General features: G+C 42.5%; 1 protein-coding gene across 1 annotated transcript in view; it reads left to right on the forward strand.

Moving 5' to 3' along the window:
• Nucleotides 1-15149, forward strand: part of LOC134527109 (chondroitin sulfate proteoglycan 4) — a 530625-nt gene that overhangs the window by 402753 nt on the left and 112723 nt on the right. The window lies entirely within an intron of this gene.

Here is a 15149-nt window from a genome sequence, read left to right on the forward strand (position 1 = left end):
GCTGACACGGCCTTGCCGGCACCGGTAGCTGATAGCCAAGGCACAAAATCTCAACCTCAGACACAGGCGGACCCCCCCATCTACAAGTCCGCCCCCATAACGGTGTGGCACAATGCAAAAGTGCCCTACGAATGCTTGTACGACCAGCTCGTGCAACACCACATCAAATTCATGGCAAAAAACACACAGAGGGGTACTATGTACCATTTCGCCCCAGTTCCCATGTACCATGAGGGACTCAGAATCATTTCAGAATCCGTGGTCGAATTCTTCGTAACCCGCGCCCCAGAGGACAAGCCCCTCAAGTACGTCCTCAAGGACATTCCTGCCGGCACCAACATCAGCCGCATCACCTTCTGGCGCAACATGTCCCTGTCGTCGTCATTCATCAAATGTATGACTTCAACAGGCGCGCCCTCAACATGTTCCTGTTGGATGTGCCGCAGGGCAGCGAGGATAAAATCAACCAAATTAAATATGTCTTTGGACTCAGAGTTCGCATAGTCGACTACCTGCACCCAAATGCGCCATTGCAGTGTGGCAACTGCTGCCAGCTCGGGCATGTGTCTAAGCAATGCCATTTCAGGATCGCGTGCCCCCAGTGTGCAGGGCCGCACAAGCACCAACAGGGCTGTTGAAATCCGCCAAAATGCGTAAATTGCCAACAGGGCCACAATGCCAGATTCAGGGGCTGCCCTGAGTACCTCAAGGCCATGGCACGTCGCCGGCCTAGGGACAGAGGCGCCCCCAATCTGAGGCAGGCTGCCCCTAATAATAACTATTACCAACATACAAGACAACCGGGCCGACAGGCACCACAACCGCAACACATACCATCCCGACAAGCTACCCATCAGGCGGACAGTGATGGCTGGCAACAAGTCCGCCATGGTAGAAGGGCCAGAAGTCTGCCAAGAGAGCAGCACTGGCAAGCCCAAACCAACAACAGGTTTCAAGGCCTAGACGAGGAAGACTACCCCGATGCTCTTGCGTGGTCCCCGCGTCAACAACGAGGGCAGAGGCAAAGAAACGCCAGAGCTGCGTACCACAATCACATGCAGCAACCCCAGCAACAGCAACAGCGCAGGCAAGAGCCACGCAGACCAGCACAGCAGCCTAAGAACAGTGAGCCGCAGCAAACGCGGCTGACTGAACTGCAGGCTGCACTGCGTGAAAATGCCAGGCAAACTGCACCGGCTCAGCAGCCTGCCCCGGCGCAGCAACAACAACAACAACAACAACAACAACCTACCACCACTGTTGCTACCAGCCAGCCTAGCCCAGTTGCCCAGCCGGCGCAACCAATCACTGCCAACCTCCCGCTGCCACTGCCCCCAATGGAGGTTACGCAAGCGCAGGCAGATTCCAACTTTAAGGCGTGCTCTGTGCTTAAGGGCACCCTTACAAAAATTGCCACAACCCAACCGATTCACATGGACATAGCCACAAAACTTGTCAACCTCCTCACGGCCTGGCTAGACACTACTGTCCCCCTTGCACTCCGAGTCCGCCTTGCAGTTGAGCTCATCACTGCCATGTCCGACGTCGCACATGCACCCGCACAATAATCAAACCATCATCATCAAAAATGTTGCCACTTGGAACGCAAACAGTGTCCGCCACAAAACACAAGAGTTAGAGTTATTTCTTCGGGAACACGACATTCACATTTTAGCACTCACTGAAACACACCTGGCACCCACAGACACATTCAGACTACAGGGTTACATTATACACAGGAAGGATCGCACAGCCCAGGGGGGAGGGGTTGCTCTAGCAATAAAATCCACCATCTTACATCATTCAATACAAACACCAGACCTAGGAATGATGGAGGCAGTAGCAGCCTCAGTCACTATCAATGGCAGGCCCTGCACAGTCATTGCTGCCTATGCCCCACCAGGAAAATCATTAAAAACAGAAAACCTGCAGGCTCTGGCAACATTCACACCCTCCTTTCTGTTGCTAGGGGACCTAAACGCCAAGCACCCCTCCTGGAACTGCGCACGGGTCACTGCAAATGGACACACATTGTTTCGACACCAGGAACAGAGCACATACATGGTGTGCGCTCCCTATCACCCCACCCGCTACCCCACCTCCTCACTCCAGACACCAGATGTACTAGACATAACCATTTATATGAACACAAATTTTATTTATGAACTAGAGGTAATCTACGAGCTTCACTCAGATCATATGCCAGTTATTGCTACGCTTGAAAATACCGACTCGCTAGCAACGCAACCTAAAACAAGCCGCAACTACCATAAAGCAAACTGGAATAAATTAAATAGCTACATTGAAAAACACATTAATCCTGTTGCCATCATTTCCTCCCCAAATGACCTCCAATCCTACTCCGCCTCCCTCACACAGGTAGTTGCGGAAGCCATAAATGTGTCTGTCCCACTTTCAAAACGAACAGCTGACCCGGCGACACTTCCACTCTACATAAAGGAGCTCATCACAGACAAGAACCATGCACGTCGGCGATGGCAGAGAAACAGATGTCCAGACTTGAAGAGGATTTTTCAACTCCTGCAGACAGAAGTTAACAATCAGCTCACACTTCATAGGGCCAGAGTATGGGACGAGAAACTTTTCAACCTCACCACCAAGGACAACTCCCTCTGGAAACTAACCAAATCACTCTCCAAAAAACCTATCACTATCCCTCCTATCCAACTCCCGACTGGAGGCGTAGCCTACACACCCACAGACAAAGTGGCAGCGCTGGCGGACAGCCAAGAACTTGCCTTCCGGCCAAACGTACAGCCCACAGATCCAGAGCATGAAATACATGTAAATGACCAGGTCAGCCAAATCAGAAACTCACCCCTCCTGGAGGAGCCTGTACTCACCTCTCCTGAGGAAGTGAGGCGAGTTATAAAATCACTAAAAAACAACAAGGCGCCTGGCATGGACAAGATACCAACGATCGTCCTAAAACAACTACAGGACCCAGCTCTGCAGGCAATAGCCACCTGCATAAATGGCATACTCAACACCAATACATGGCCAACTGTGTGGAAAAACGCCAAAGTCATCCTACTCCCCAAACCAGGCAAAGATCCCCGCCTCCCTAACAGCTATCGTCCCATCAGCCTCCTCAATACATTATCAAAAATAGCTGAGAAAATCCTCACCAGCCGCATCCAACAACATCTGGAACAAAATCACACTCTCCCTGACTACCAGTTCGGTTTCAGAGCGGGGCACTCAACAACCCACCAACTGGTGCGGATAGTTGAACAGATCACACTATCCTTTGACTGGAGACAGTACACTGCTGCGACATTTCTAGACATAGAGAAGGCCTTCGATCGTGTGTGGCATGAAGGCCTAATCTATAAACTGCACACAGCACACATCCCTGACACATATGTCCGCACACTAGATTCTTACCTACATGAACGACACTTCCATGCCTGCATCCCAGGTGCCACCTCTACACGCCGTACCATCAAGGCTGGTGTACCACAGGGCAGTGTTCTAGGCCCCTTATTATTTAACATCTATGTGGCCGACTTCCCAACCTTCCCGCAGGGGGTAGAAGTAGCGTGCTATGCAGATGATACGATGCTATATTCTAGCTCTGTGAGACCTGCGGCTGCACTGCAGAGAGTACAGGCAGCACTAAACCTACTGCAGCAATGGTTTACAAAGTGGAAAACTGCAGTCAACGTAGGAAAATCAAAGGCCATTATTTTTACCAAGCGCCATGTTCCAGAACATCTGTCACAACTATCACTTTTCAATGCCGCAATCTCTTTCTACCCCTGTGTGGAATACCTGGGTGTACTCATGGATGCTAGGCTTACATGGAAACAACACATTCAAAACAAACGAGCCAAGGCCTATGCGAGGCTCGCGCAATTATATCCCCTTCTAAATCACAAGAGCAGTATCTCCACCACAAACAGTAAGCTTTTATATCAGGCATGTATAAGGCCTAAGTAGTATGTAAATGGGGCTCCTGAAACAGGCTTCAGGCTGTGGTGCCTGTGGTGCCGACCGCCATCTTGGATTTTGACGTCACGGCGGCCATCTTTGACCCAAAATTCCTCAAAATTCCTCAAAATTGACTCAAAATTCCTCAAAATTGACTCAAAATGACTCAAAATTTCCCGTTTTAAGAAAAAAATTCCCGTTTTCGAGGGAAAAATTCCCGTTTCGATGGAAAATTAGGATTTCGAAAAACCACAAATATATTTTGCCTTAGAAAGAACACAAATTCCTAAAACTGGCTTAAGCATCCTTAACTCAAGCCAGCGTTAAGCCATTTATAGGATTATGACGTCACCGTTGCAATTTTCGTTACGTCCGCCATCTTGAAAATCCACAATTTTTATGTTAGAAAATCGGGAAAAATTTTAAAAATCATTAAAAAAATTATTTAATCGAATTAAAAAAATATTAAAAACCACTGTTGCAGTTATCGTTACGGTTACCATCTTGGATTATATAAATGTTACATATTTCGTTACACCCGCCATCTTGGTTGAGTACCATGTCATTCTTACACTTTACGTTACGACCACCATATTGGATCCTATTAATGTTGCAATTATCGTTATGGTCGCCATCTTTAAATTTGGACGCCATCTTGGAAATCCGTAGTTTTTATGTTAGAAAATCGGGAAAAATTTCAAAATTCATCAAAAAATTAATGTATTTAAATTCTGCATGATTATATCAATGTACATCCTTGGTTCGATTCCCGACGAGAGTAAACGGTCGATCCTTCCTCCATGAAAGCTACCTAGACTGATCTACCACCACCAGTACCAAGGTTTATATCATCAACTGGTATGACATCATGTCCACCATCTTGTCTTCATCCGCTGGAGTCCACCATCTTGTTTTCGTCTGCTAGAGTGTGCCGATACCATGTAGTATAATTATCTGGTCACCATACTTTTGTCCTCAACTGTTGACATTGATCATTGACCTTGGCCTTTGACCTTGACCTTTAAATTTGACCTTGACCTTGAAATTTGACCTTGACCTTGAAATTTGACCTTGACCTTGAAATTTGACCTTGACCTTGAAATTTGACTTTGTCCTTGAAATTTGACTTTGTCCTTGTCGACCATCATGGATCCGACATTTTATGTTCAGTACATGCTACCTATCTTGTGTGTGTACTTGTATTATGGAGTACATTTCCATCTGGTTAATTTTATTCTAACCCGCTACAGTGCAGTAATCATTTATTACCGAGGTGCCCCCGCCATCTTGACATTCGACCGCCATCTTGAAATCATGTAATAATGTAGCTAGAAAAGCGGGAAAAAATCCAAAATTCATTAAATAAATCACTCATTAACTTACATATTGATTCGATCCGCTCCCGTCCTTGGTTCGATACCCGATCGATGCAATAATGTTTAATTTTATGAAAAAATAATAATTTCAATATACCATGTTCATCATTCTTAAAGAGACTTTAAAACCTCTACTAACATCATCCTATCAGACATCAAGACCACCATATTGGAAATTCATAATTGTATTGTTAGAGATTCGTGAAAAAGTTCAAAATTCATTAAATAAATTTGTAATCTATATACTGATTGATTAAATCGACTAAGGTCCTTGGTTCGATCCCTGGCCGATACAAATCAACTTTAATTTTAAAAAAGTACCAGAAAAGTGTAAGGTTCGAAAAATAAAACACCTCAAAGTCTTTTACAAACATAATATTTATTACACAATTTCTATCCTACTACAGAATCACTTGCGAAAGCCAGCTATCTTATAAACATTTAGCCCTGCATAGACGTGCATCGACTACTTCTTAGCTCCAAATGGCTACAAATGCTTCAAAAGGCTCCAAATGCTCCAACAGCTCCAAAAAAAGGCTCCAAATGCTCCAATAACCACCAAATGCTTAACACAGCTCCAAATGGCTCCAAATGCTCCAAACGGCCTTCAAATGCTTGACAGCCTCCAAATGCTTGACTGCTCCAAACGGCTCCAAATGCTCCAAATGTCTCCAAATTGCTTCAAATGCTCCAAACGGCTCCAAATGCTCCAAATTGCTCCAAATGTTCCAAACGGCTCCAAATGCTCCAAATGCTCCAAATGCTCCAAACAGCTCCAAATGCTCCAAACGGCTCCAAAAGCTCCAAATGTCTCCAAATGCTCCAAACGGCTCCAAATGCTCCAAATGTCTCCAAAAGGCTCCAAATGCTCCAAACGGCTCCAAATTGCTCCAAATGCTCAAACGGCTCCAAATGCTCCAAATTGCTCCAAATGCTCCAAACGGCTCCAAATGCTCCAAACGGCTCCAAATGTCTCCAAAAGGCTCCAAATGCTCCAAACGGCTCCAAATGCTCCAAACGGCTCCAAATGCTCCAAATGCTCCAAATGTCTCCAAAAGGCTCCAAATGCTTCAAAAGGCTCCAATTGCTCCAAACGGCCTCCAAATGCTCCAAATGGCTCCAAATGCTCCAAATGGCTCCAAATGCTCCAAATGGCTCCAACAGCTCCAAAAGGCTCCAAATGCTTCAAAAGGCTCCAATTGTTCCAAGAGCTCCATCTTCAATTGATTCCAACTGATTCCAAATACTTTTCTTATCGAACTTGGCATGGTTACTAACATGTCTTTATTAGTATACATTTTGACTGGCAGTGGTAACGTATTTTGCACCTTTAAGTTATAAGTTTTATTTAGAAATCAGATTTCGATAAATGGTAGATACCATTTGGAAAGAAAATATATTAATTTATCTTCAAGTTTATACACATTTAATTTAAGCCATTATTGTATGTAGCCAGCTTCCCTCAGTTCTTTGAGTATGAAGGATATTTCTTTAATGTTCGAATAGTTTCCTGCACAAAGCGATCCATGTAGTAGTCGTAGCCTGTCAACCAATATGTTAGGATCTTCCCATGAGGTATAATCAAACTCTTCTGCTGCGTTCATCATCCTTGCATGTTTATAATAAATATTATTATCTCTGGTGTCTATCGTTTTAACACCAACCTCAAGGTCACTTTCGTCATCGTGACAGTGATTATCACAAGCTTGATCAGGATAATTTATTTTATTACGACGTTTCCATCGTTTTGGTCTCAAACCACCATCACAGTCTTCGCTCTTGCATGCTTTTGGTGCTTCAGCACAGTACTCAATCATGTCAGCCTTAGATGTGTCAGCACAGTCTTCGTTCACGCCAGCTTCTGATGTGTCACCACAGTCTTCAATCATGTCAGCACCACAAACTTGATCAGGATAATTTATTTTATTACGTCGTTTCCATCGTTTTGGTCTCAGACCGCCATCACAGTCTTCGATCTTGCCTGCTTTAGGTGCTTCAGTACAGTACTCAATCATGTCAGCCTTAGATGTGTCAGCACAGTCTTCGTTCACGCCAGCTTCTGATGTGTCACCACAGTCTTCAATCATGTCAGCACCACAAACTTGATCAGGATAATTTATTTTATTACGTCGTTTCCATCGTTTTGGTCTCAGACCGCCATCACAGTCTTCGATCTTACCTGCTTTAGGTGCTTCAGTACAGTACTCAATCATGTCAGCCTCAGATGTGTCACCACAATCTTCAATCATGCACGCTTCAGATGATTCATCATAGTCTTCGACCTTGTAAGCTTCAGATGGTTCTCCATCTTTCTCATTTTCATGGAGACGACTAGATATTGGAGTAAATATATTTTCATTTCTAATGTGGTTACAACTTCCTTCGTTTGTTTTAGATTTTAAATTATTATCTTGATCTAGATCAGTAATTTTAGCATTAGCTTTTTCGCCTTCGTTCCTCTTCCGCGATGTTGTAGCCCAGTCTTCGTAATCTTTATTCATCTTAATTGTACAGGTCTTGTAATGTCTATCCAAGTAATATCTTCTACCAAAGGATTTCTGACACTGACTGCAATGAAATGGTTTTTGACAAGGACCCAAATTACACTCGCTTCTCTCATGTCGTTTAGCATTCTTTCTCAAGGTAAACACCTTGCTACAGTATCTACAGTGATGACGTTTCGATACAGCGTCAGATCCTAAATCGGAATTCATATTAGTTACCGAGACTAATGCCAGATGCAAACTAAGAGTTTTAAATTAGATATATTACTTAAATAGAATTTTTTAATTATTTCATCAGCGAGAATTAATTTATCTCATTCAAAGGTACTTTTTGCAAGTAGTTCTGCTTTTCAACAACAGATGTCGCCACATGTTACTTGCAGGTAAATAATATTTAGTTCTTTTATGCGGGATGCGGGATGCTCACTAACGATCGAAATAGAACGATGGCTTCGCTAGACTCCAAGGAGAAGGAAGTTCGTCCATCCTGTTAGTGCTTCTTAGATTTCTCAGAAATTATTTGACAGAGTAATGATAATTTTTTTTTTTAATTTCCGCCTGATAAAAATATTACAAGTAATGATTGAGTAGCAGAAGTTCACTAATTATATGCAACCTTGAATAAAAAATGACATGCTTCATTAAGTAAAAAAATCCTTCATGCAGAGATAAATTCCTCATCAGTAACCAGAAGCACTCGGAGAAAACCATCAGATGTATAGTCAGGAATAATCAGAAGCACCCAGTGAAAACCATCAAAATATTGTCAAGAATAATCAGGAGCACACGGAGAAATCCATCAAAATATTGTCAAGAATAATCAGGAGCACACGGAGAAATCCACCATAATACTGTCAAGAATAAACGGGAGCACACGGAGAAAACCGCCATAATATTGACAAGAATAATCGGAAGCACACGGAGAAAACCGCCACAATTTTTCTTTGATATCATAAAATTTCAGGAAAAAATAATAAAAAATAAAAATAAATTAATAAAAAATTTAAAAAAATAAAATAAAAAATACATAAAATTCTGGCTTGTACTAGAACTATATCTTTGCTCAACAATGAGAAGTTCACAAGCTAGCAGAATCTGTTTATGTATTTTTTATTTTATTTTTTTAAATTTTTTATTAATTTATTTTTATTTTTTATTATTTTTTCCTGAAATTTTATGATATCAAAGAAAAATTGTGGCGGTTTTCTCCGTGTGCTTCCGATTATTCTTGTCAATATTATGGCGGTTTTCTCCGTGTGCTCCCGTTTATTCTTGACAGTATTATGGTGGATTTCTCCGTGTGCTCCTGATTATTCTTGACAATATTTTGATGGATTTCTCCGTGTGCTCCTGATTATTCTTGACAATATTTTGATGGTTTTCACTGGGTGCTTCTGATTATTCCTGACTATACATCTGATGGTTTTCTCCGAGTGCTTCTGGTTACTGATGAGGAATTTATCTCTGCATGAAGGATTTTTTTACTTAATGAAGCATGTCATTTTTTATTCAAGGTTGCATATAATTAGTGAACTTCTGCTACTCAATCATTACTTGTAATATTTTTATCAGGCGGAAATTAAAAAAAAAATTATCATTACTCAGTCAAATAATTTCTGAGAAATCTAAGAAGCACTAACAGGATGGACGAACTTCCTTCTCCTTGGAGTCTAGCGAAGCCATCGTTCTATTTCGATCGTTAGTGAGCATCCCGCATCCCGCATAAAAGAACTAAATATTATTTACCTGCAAGTAACATGTGGCGACATCTGTTGTTGAAAAGCAGAACTACTTGCAAAAAGTACCTTTGAATGAGATAAATTAATTCTCGCTGATGAAATAATTAAAAAATTCTATTTAAGTAATATATCTAATTTAAAACTCTTAGTTTGCATCTGGCATTAGTCTCGGTAACTAATATGAATTCCGATTTAGGATCTGACGCTGTATCGAAACGTCATCACTGTAGATACTGTAGCAAGGTGTTTACCTTGAGAAAGAATGCTAAACGACATGAGAGAAGCGAGTGTAATTTGGGTCCTTGTCAAAAACCATTTCATTGCAGTCAGTGTCAGAAATCCTTTGGTAGAAGATATTACTTGGATAGACATTACAAGACCTGTACAATTAAGATGAATAAAGATAACGAAGACTGGGCTACAACATCGCGGAAGAGGAACGACGGCGAAAAAGCTAATGCTAAAATTACTGATCTAGATCAAGATAATAATTTAAAATCTAAAACAAACGAAGGAAGTTGTAACCACATTAGAAATGAAAATATATTTACTCCAATATCTAGTCGTCTCCATGAAAATGAGAAAGATGGAGAACCATCTGAAGCTTACAAGGTCGAAGACTATGATGAATCATCTGAAGCGTGCATGATTGAAGATTGTGGTGACACATCTGAGGCTGACATGATTGAGTACTGTACTGAAGCACCTAAAGCAGGTAAGATCGAAGACTGTGATGGCGGTCTGAGACCAAAACGATGGAAACGACGTAATAAAATAAATTATCCTGATCAAGTTTGTGGTGCTGACATGATTGAAGACTGTGGTGACACATCAGAAGCTGGCGTGAACGAAGACTGTGCTGACACATCTAAGGCTGACATGATTGAGTACTGTACTGAAGCACCTAAAGCAGGCAAGATCGAAGACTGTGATGGCGGTCTGAGACCAAAACGATGGAAACGACGTATTAAATAAAATAAATTATCCTGATCAAGTTTGTGGTGCTGACATGATTGAAGACTGTGGTGACACATCAGAAGCTGGCGTGAACGAAGACTGTGCTGACACATCTAAGGCTGACATGATTGAGTACTGTGCTGAAGCACCAAAAGCATGCAAGAGCGAAGACTGTGATGGTGGTTTGAGACCAAAACGATGGAAACGTCGTAATAAAATAAATTATCCTGATCAAGCTTGTGATAATCACTGTCACGATGACGAAAGTGACCTTGAGGTTGGTGTTAAAACGATAGACACCAGAGATAATAATATTTATTATAAACATGCAAGGATGATGAACGCAGCAGAAGAGTTTGATTATACCTCATGGGAAGATCCTAACATATTGGTTGACAGGCTACGACTACTACATGGATCGCTTTGTGCAGGAAACTATTCGAACATTAAAGAAATATCCTTCATACTCAAAGAACTGAGGGAAGCTGGCTACATACAATAATGGCTTAAATTAAATGTGTATAAACTTGAAGATAAATTAATATATTTTCTTTCCAAATGGTATCTACCATTTATCGAAATCTGATTTCTAAATAAAACTTATAACTTAAAGGTGCAAAATACGTTACCACTGCCAGTCAAAATGTATACTAATAAAGACATGTTAGTAACCATGCCAAGTTCGATAAGAAAAGTAATTGGAATCAGTTGGAATCAATTGAAGATGGAGCTCTTGGAACAATTGGAGCCTTTTGAAGCATTTGGAGCCTTTTGGAGCTGTTGGAGCCATTTGGAGCATTTGGAGCCATTTGGAGCATTTGGAGCCATTTGGAGCATTTGGAGGCCGTTTGGAGCAATTGGAGCCTTTTGAAGCATTTGGAGCTTTTTGGAGACATTTGGAGCATTTGGAGCATTTGGAGCCGTTTGGAGCATTTGGAGCCTTTTGGAGACATTTGGAGCCGTTTGGAGCATTTGGAGCCGTTTAGAGCAATTGGAGCAATTTGGAGCATTTGGAGCCGTTTGGAGCATTTGGAGCAATTTGGAGCCGTTTGGAGCATTTGGAGCCTTTTGGAGACATTTGGAGCATTTGGAGCCGTTTGGAGCATTTGGAGACATTTGGAGCTTTTGGAGCCGTTTGGAGCATTTGGAGCTGTTTGGAGCATTTGGAGCATTTGGAGCATTTGGAGCCGTTTGGAACATTTGGAGCAATTTGGAGCATTTGGAGCCGTTTGGAGCATTTGAAGCAATTTGGAGACATTTGGAGCATTTGGAGCCGTTTGGAGCAGTCAAGCATTTGGAGGCTGTCAAGCATTTGAAGGCCGTTTGGAGCATTTGGAGCCATTTGGAGCTGTGTTAAGCATTTGGTGGTTATTGGAGCATTTGGAGCCTTTTTTTGGAGCTGTTGGAGCATTTGGAGCCTTTTGAAGCATTTGTAGCCATTTGGAGCTAAGCAGTAGTCGATGCACGTCTATGCAGGGCTAAATGTTTATAAGATTGCTGGCTTTCGCAAGTGATTCTGTAGTAGGATAGAAATTGTGTAATAAATATTATGTTTGTAAAAGACTTTGAGGTGTTTTATTTCTCGAACCTTACACTTTTCTGGTACTTTTTTAAAATTAAAGTTGATTTGTATCGGCCAGGGATCGAACCAAGGACCTTAGTCGATTTAATCAATCAGTATATAGATTACAAATTTATTTAATGAATTTTGAACTTTTTCACGAATCTCTAACAATACAATTATGAATTTCCAATATGGTGGTCTTGATGTCTGATAGGATGATGTTAGTAGAGGTTTTAAAGTCTCTTTAAGAATGATGAACATGGTATATTGAAATTATTATTTTTTCATAAAATTAAACATTATTGCATCGATCGGGTATCGAACCAAGGACGGGAGCGGATCGAATCAATATGTAAGTTAATGAGTGATTTATTTAATGAATTTTGGATTTTTTCCCGCTTTTCTAGCTACATTATTACATGATTTCAAGATGGCGGTCGAATTTCAAGATGGCGGGGGCACCTCGGTAATAAATGATTACTGCACTGTAGCGGGTTAGAATAAAATTAACCAGATGGAAATGTACTCCATAATACAAGTACACACACAAGATGGAGTACTCTGGCAGGTGGTAGCTCCTGGTAGCATGTACTGAACATAAAATGTCGGATCCATGATGGTCGACAAGGACAAAGTCAAATTTCAAGGACAAAGTCAAATTTCAAGGTCAAGGTCAAATTTCAAGGTCAAGGTCAAATTTCAAGGTCAAGGTCAAAGGCCAAGGTCAATGATCAATGTCAACAGTTGAGGACAAAAGTATGGTGACCAGATAATTATACTACATGGTATCGGCACACTCTAGCAGACGAAAACAAGATGCTGGACTCCAGCGGATGAAGACAAGATGGTGGACATGATGTCATACCAGTTGATGATATAACCCTTGGTACTGGTGGTGGTAGATCAGTCTAGGTAGCTTTCATGGAGGAAGGATCGACCGTTTACTCTCGTCGGGAATCGAACCAAGGATGTACATCGATATAATCATGCAGAATTTAAATACATTAATTTTTTGATGAATTTTGGAATTTTTCCCGATTTTCTAACATAAAAACTACGGATTTCCAAGATGGCGTCCAAATTTAAAGATGGCGACCATAACGATAATTGCAACATTAATAGGATCCAATATGGTGGTCGTAACGTAAAGTGTAAGAATGACATGGTACTCAACCAAGATGGCGGGTGTAACGAAATATGTAACATTTATATAATCCAAGATGGTAACCGTAACGATAACTGCAACAGTGGTTTTTAATATTTTTTTAATTCGATTAAATAATTTTTTTAATGATTTTTAAAATTTTTCCCGATTTTCTAACATAAAAATTGTGGATTTTCAAGATGGCGGACGTAACGAAAATTGCAACGGTGACGTCATAATCCTATAAATGGCTTAACGCTGGCTTGAGTTAAGGATGCTTAAGCCAGTTTTAGGAATTTGTGTTCTTTCTAAGGCAAAATACATTTGTGGTTTTTCGAAATCCTAATTTTCCATCGAAACGGGAATTTTTCCCTCGAAAACGGGAATTTTTTTCTTAAAACGGGAAATTTTGAGTCATTTTGAGTCAATTTTGAGGAATTTTGAGTCAATTTTGAGGAATTTTGAGGAATTTTGGGTCCAAGATGGCCGCCGTGACGTCAAAATCCAAGATGGCGGTCGGCACCACAGGCACCACAGCCTGAAGCCTGTTTCAGGAGCCCCATTTACATACTACTGGCCTATTATGACCTATGCAGCCCCAGCTTGGAGCTATGCCTCCAACACAAATCTCCGCTCACTGCAATTTGCGCAAAATAAAGCTCTCAGAAGAGTTGCACAAGTGCCTATCTATGTCCCCACAGCACTCATACACAAGGAGCTACACATGGACACACTTCAGCGAATATACTTTAAACTATCCTCATCTTTTTATTCCCAATCTGCCACACACTCCAATCCACTCATTCGTAGCCTTGGAAAATATAAACCTGAAGATTCAAGAACACACAAGAGACCAAAACACGTGTTGTGCGAGAAGCCGCCGTAATTCCGCGGCAGCGCACACAAGAAATTCACAACCAACGACCGGAACAGCGCTGATTGGCTGCGAGCGCGCGAGGATTTTTTTTTTTTCCTAGCCTAAGTTAATTCTAAGTGTGTAGGGGAGGGTCCAGGTTAGGGGAGGACCTAAGTGTGTCTCAGGCCGAAGCCTATACACTCTACCATGCGGGTTTTTAACCATGCAGGACAAGGGCGCGTGCATCGTGTGCTTATTGGGGTTTACTGGCCAGCCATGGCTGCGATTGGCGCCATGACTGACGCCCCATTGGTCGCCTAGCTTAAAGCTAGCTAATGTGACCCAGGTAAAACCTGCATAGACACAGGGAAAACCCTGGGCCGGTTCATGCGGGGATCAAATAACATGCATTACGCAAGCAGGTAACTACTGGACAAGAGGAAGAAGGGTCCAGGTAAGAAGAGTTGGAGGGGCTGAAAAATCAACCTTGGTGGAGTTGGGTGCTTGGGCCTTGCGGCCCGCATTTAAGTTGGGAGCTCCTGGGTTATTATTAGCCAGGGGCGCATGCGCCCCCAGGGACGGGCGACTTCACGTCAGCCCAGCCACAGCTGCCCAGGCAGCCACAGTTAAGACAGAAGTGGGCAGACGAGCCAGTTAACCGGCTCGAACTGCTGGCTCTCGGAGCGAAAGGCAGCCTGACGTTGCGCCATCTTCATCTTCCTTCTTCAGGTCAACAGCAGTACTTTTCAAGCCAGGGTGGGGGGAGGGAACGAACCTCGCCACCCAAAATCCCCGAGACGGTTAAAGGTCGCGCCGCTCGAGGCTACTGCTGCCACAGCCACAGCAGCCCCAGCTGAAGGTTCCTGATGTCTTCCTTCAGAGTTCCGATGCATTTCAATTCCGTTGCGCGCGCAGCAGTTCACAGCTCCGCAAGTTCCAGCCCGCAGTTCGTCTACACTTCGCATTTTTGCAGCACATCGAGCTCCCCTGCGGTGCCTTCGCCGACGAAGCTGCTTCCTGCCACGCGCCGAGCTGCATTCAGGCTACCTTTCACC

This window comes from Bacillus rossius, chromosome 1, assembly GCF_032445375.1.
Source record: "Bacillus rossius redtenbacheri isolate Brsri chromosome 1, Brsri_v3, whole genome shotgun sequence".
Taxonomy (NCBI): Eukaryota; Metazoa; Arthropoda; class Insecta; order Phasmatodea; family Bacillidae; genus Bacillus; species Bacillus rossius.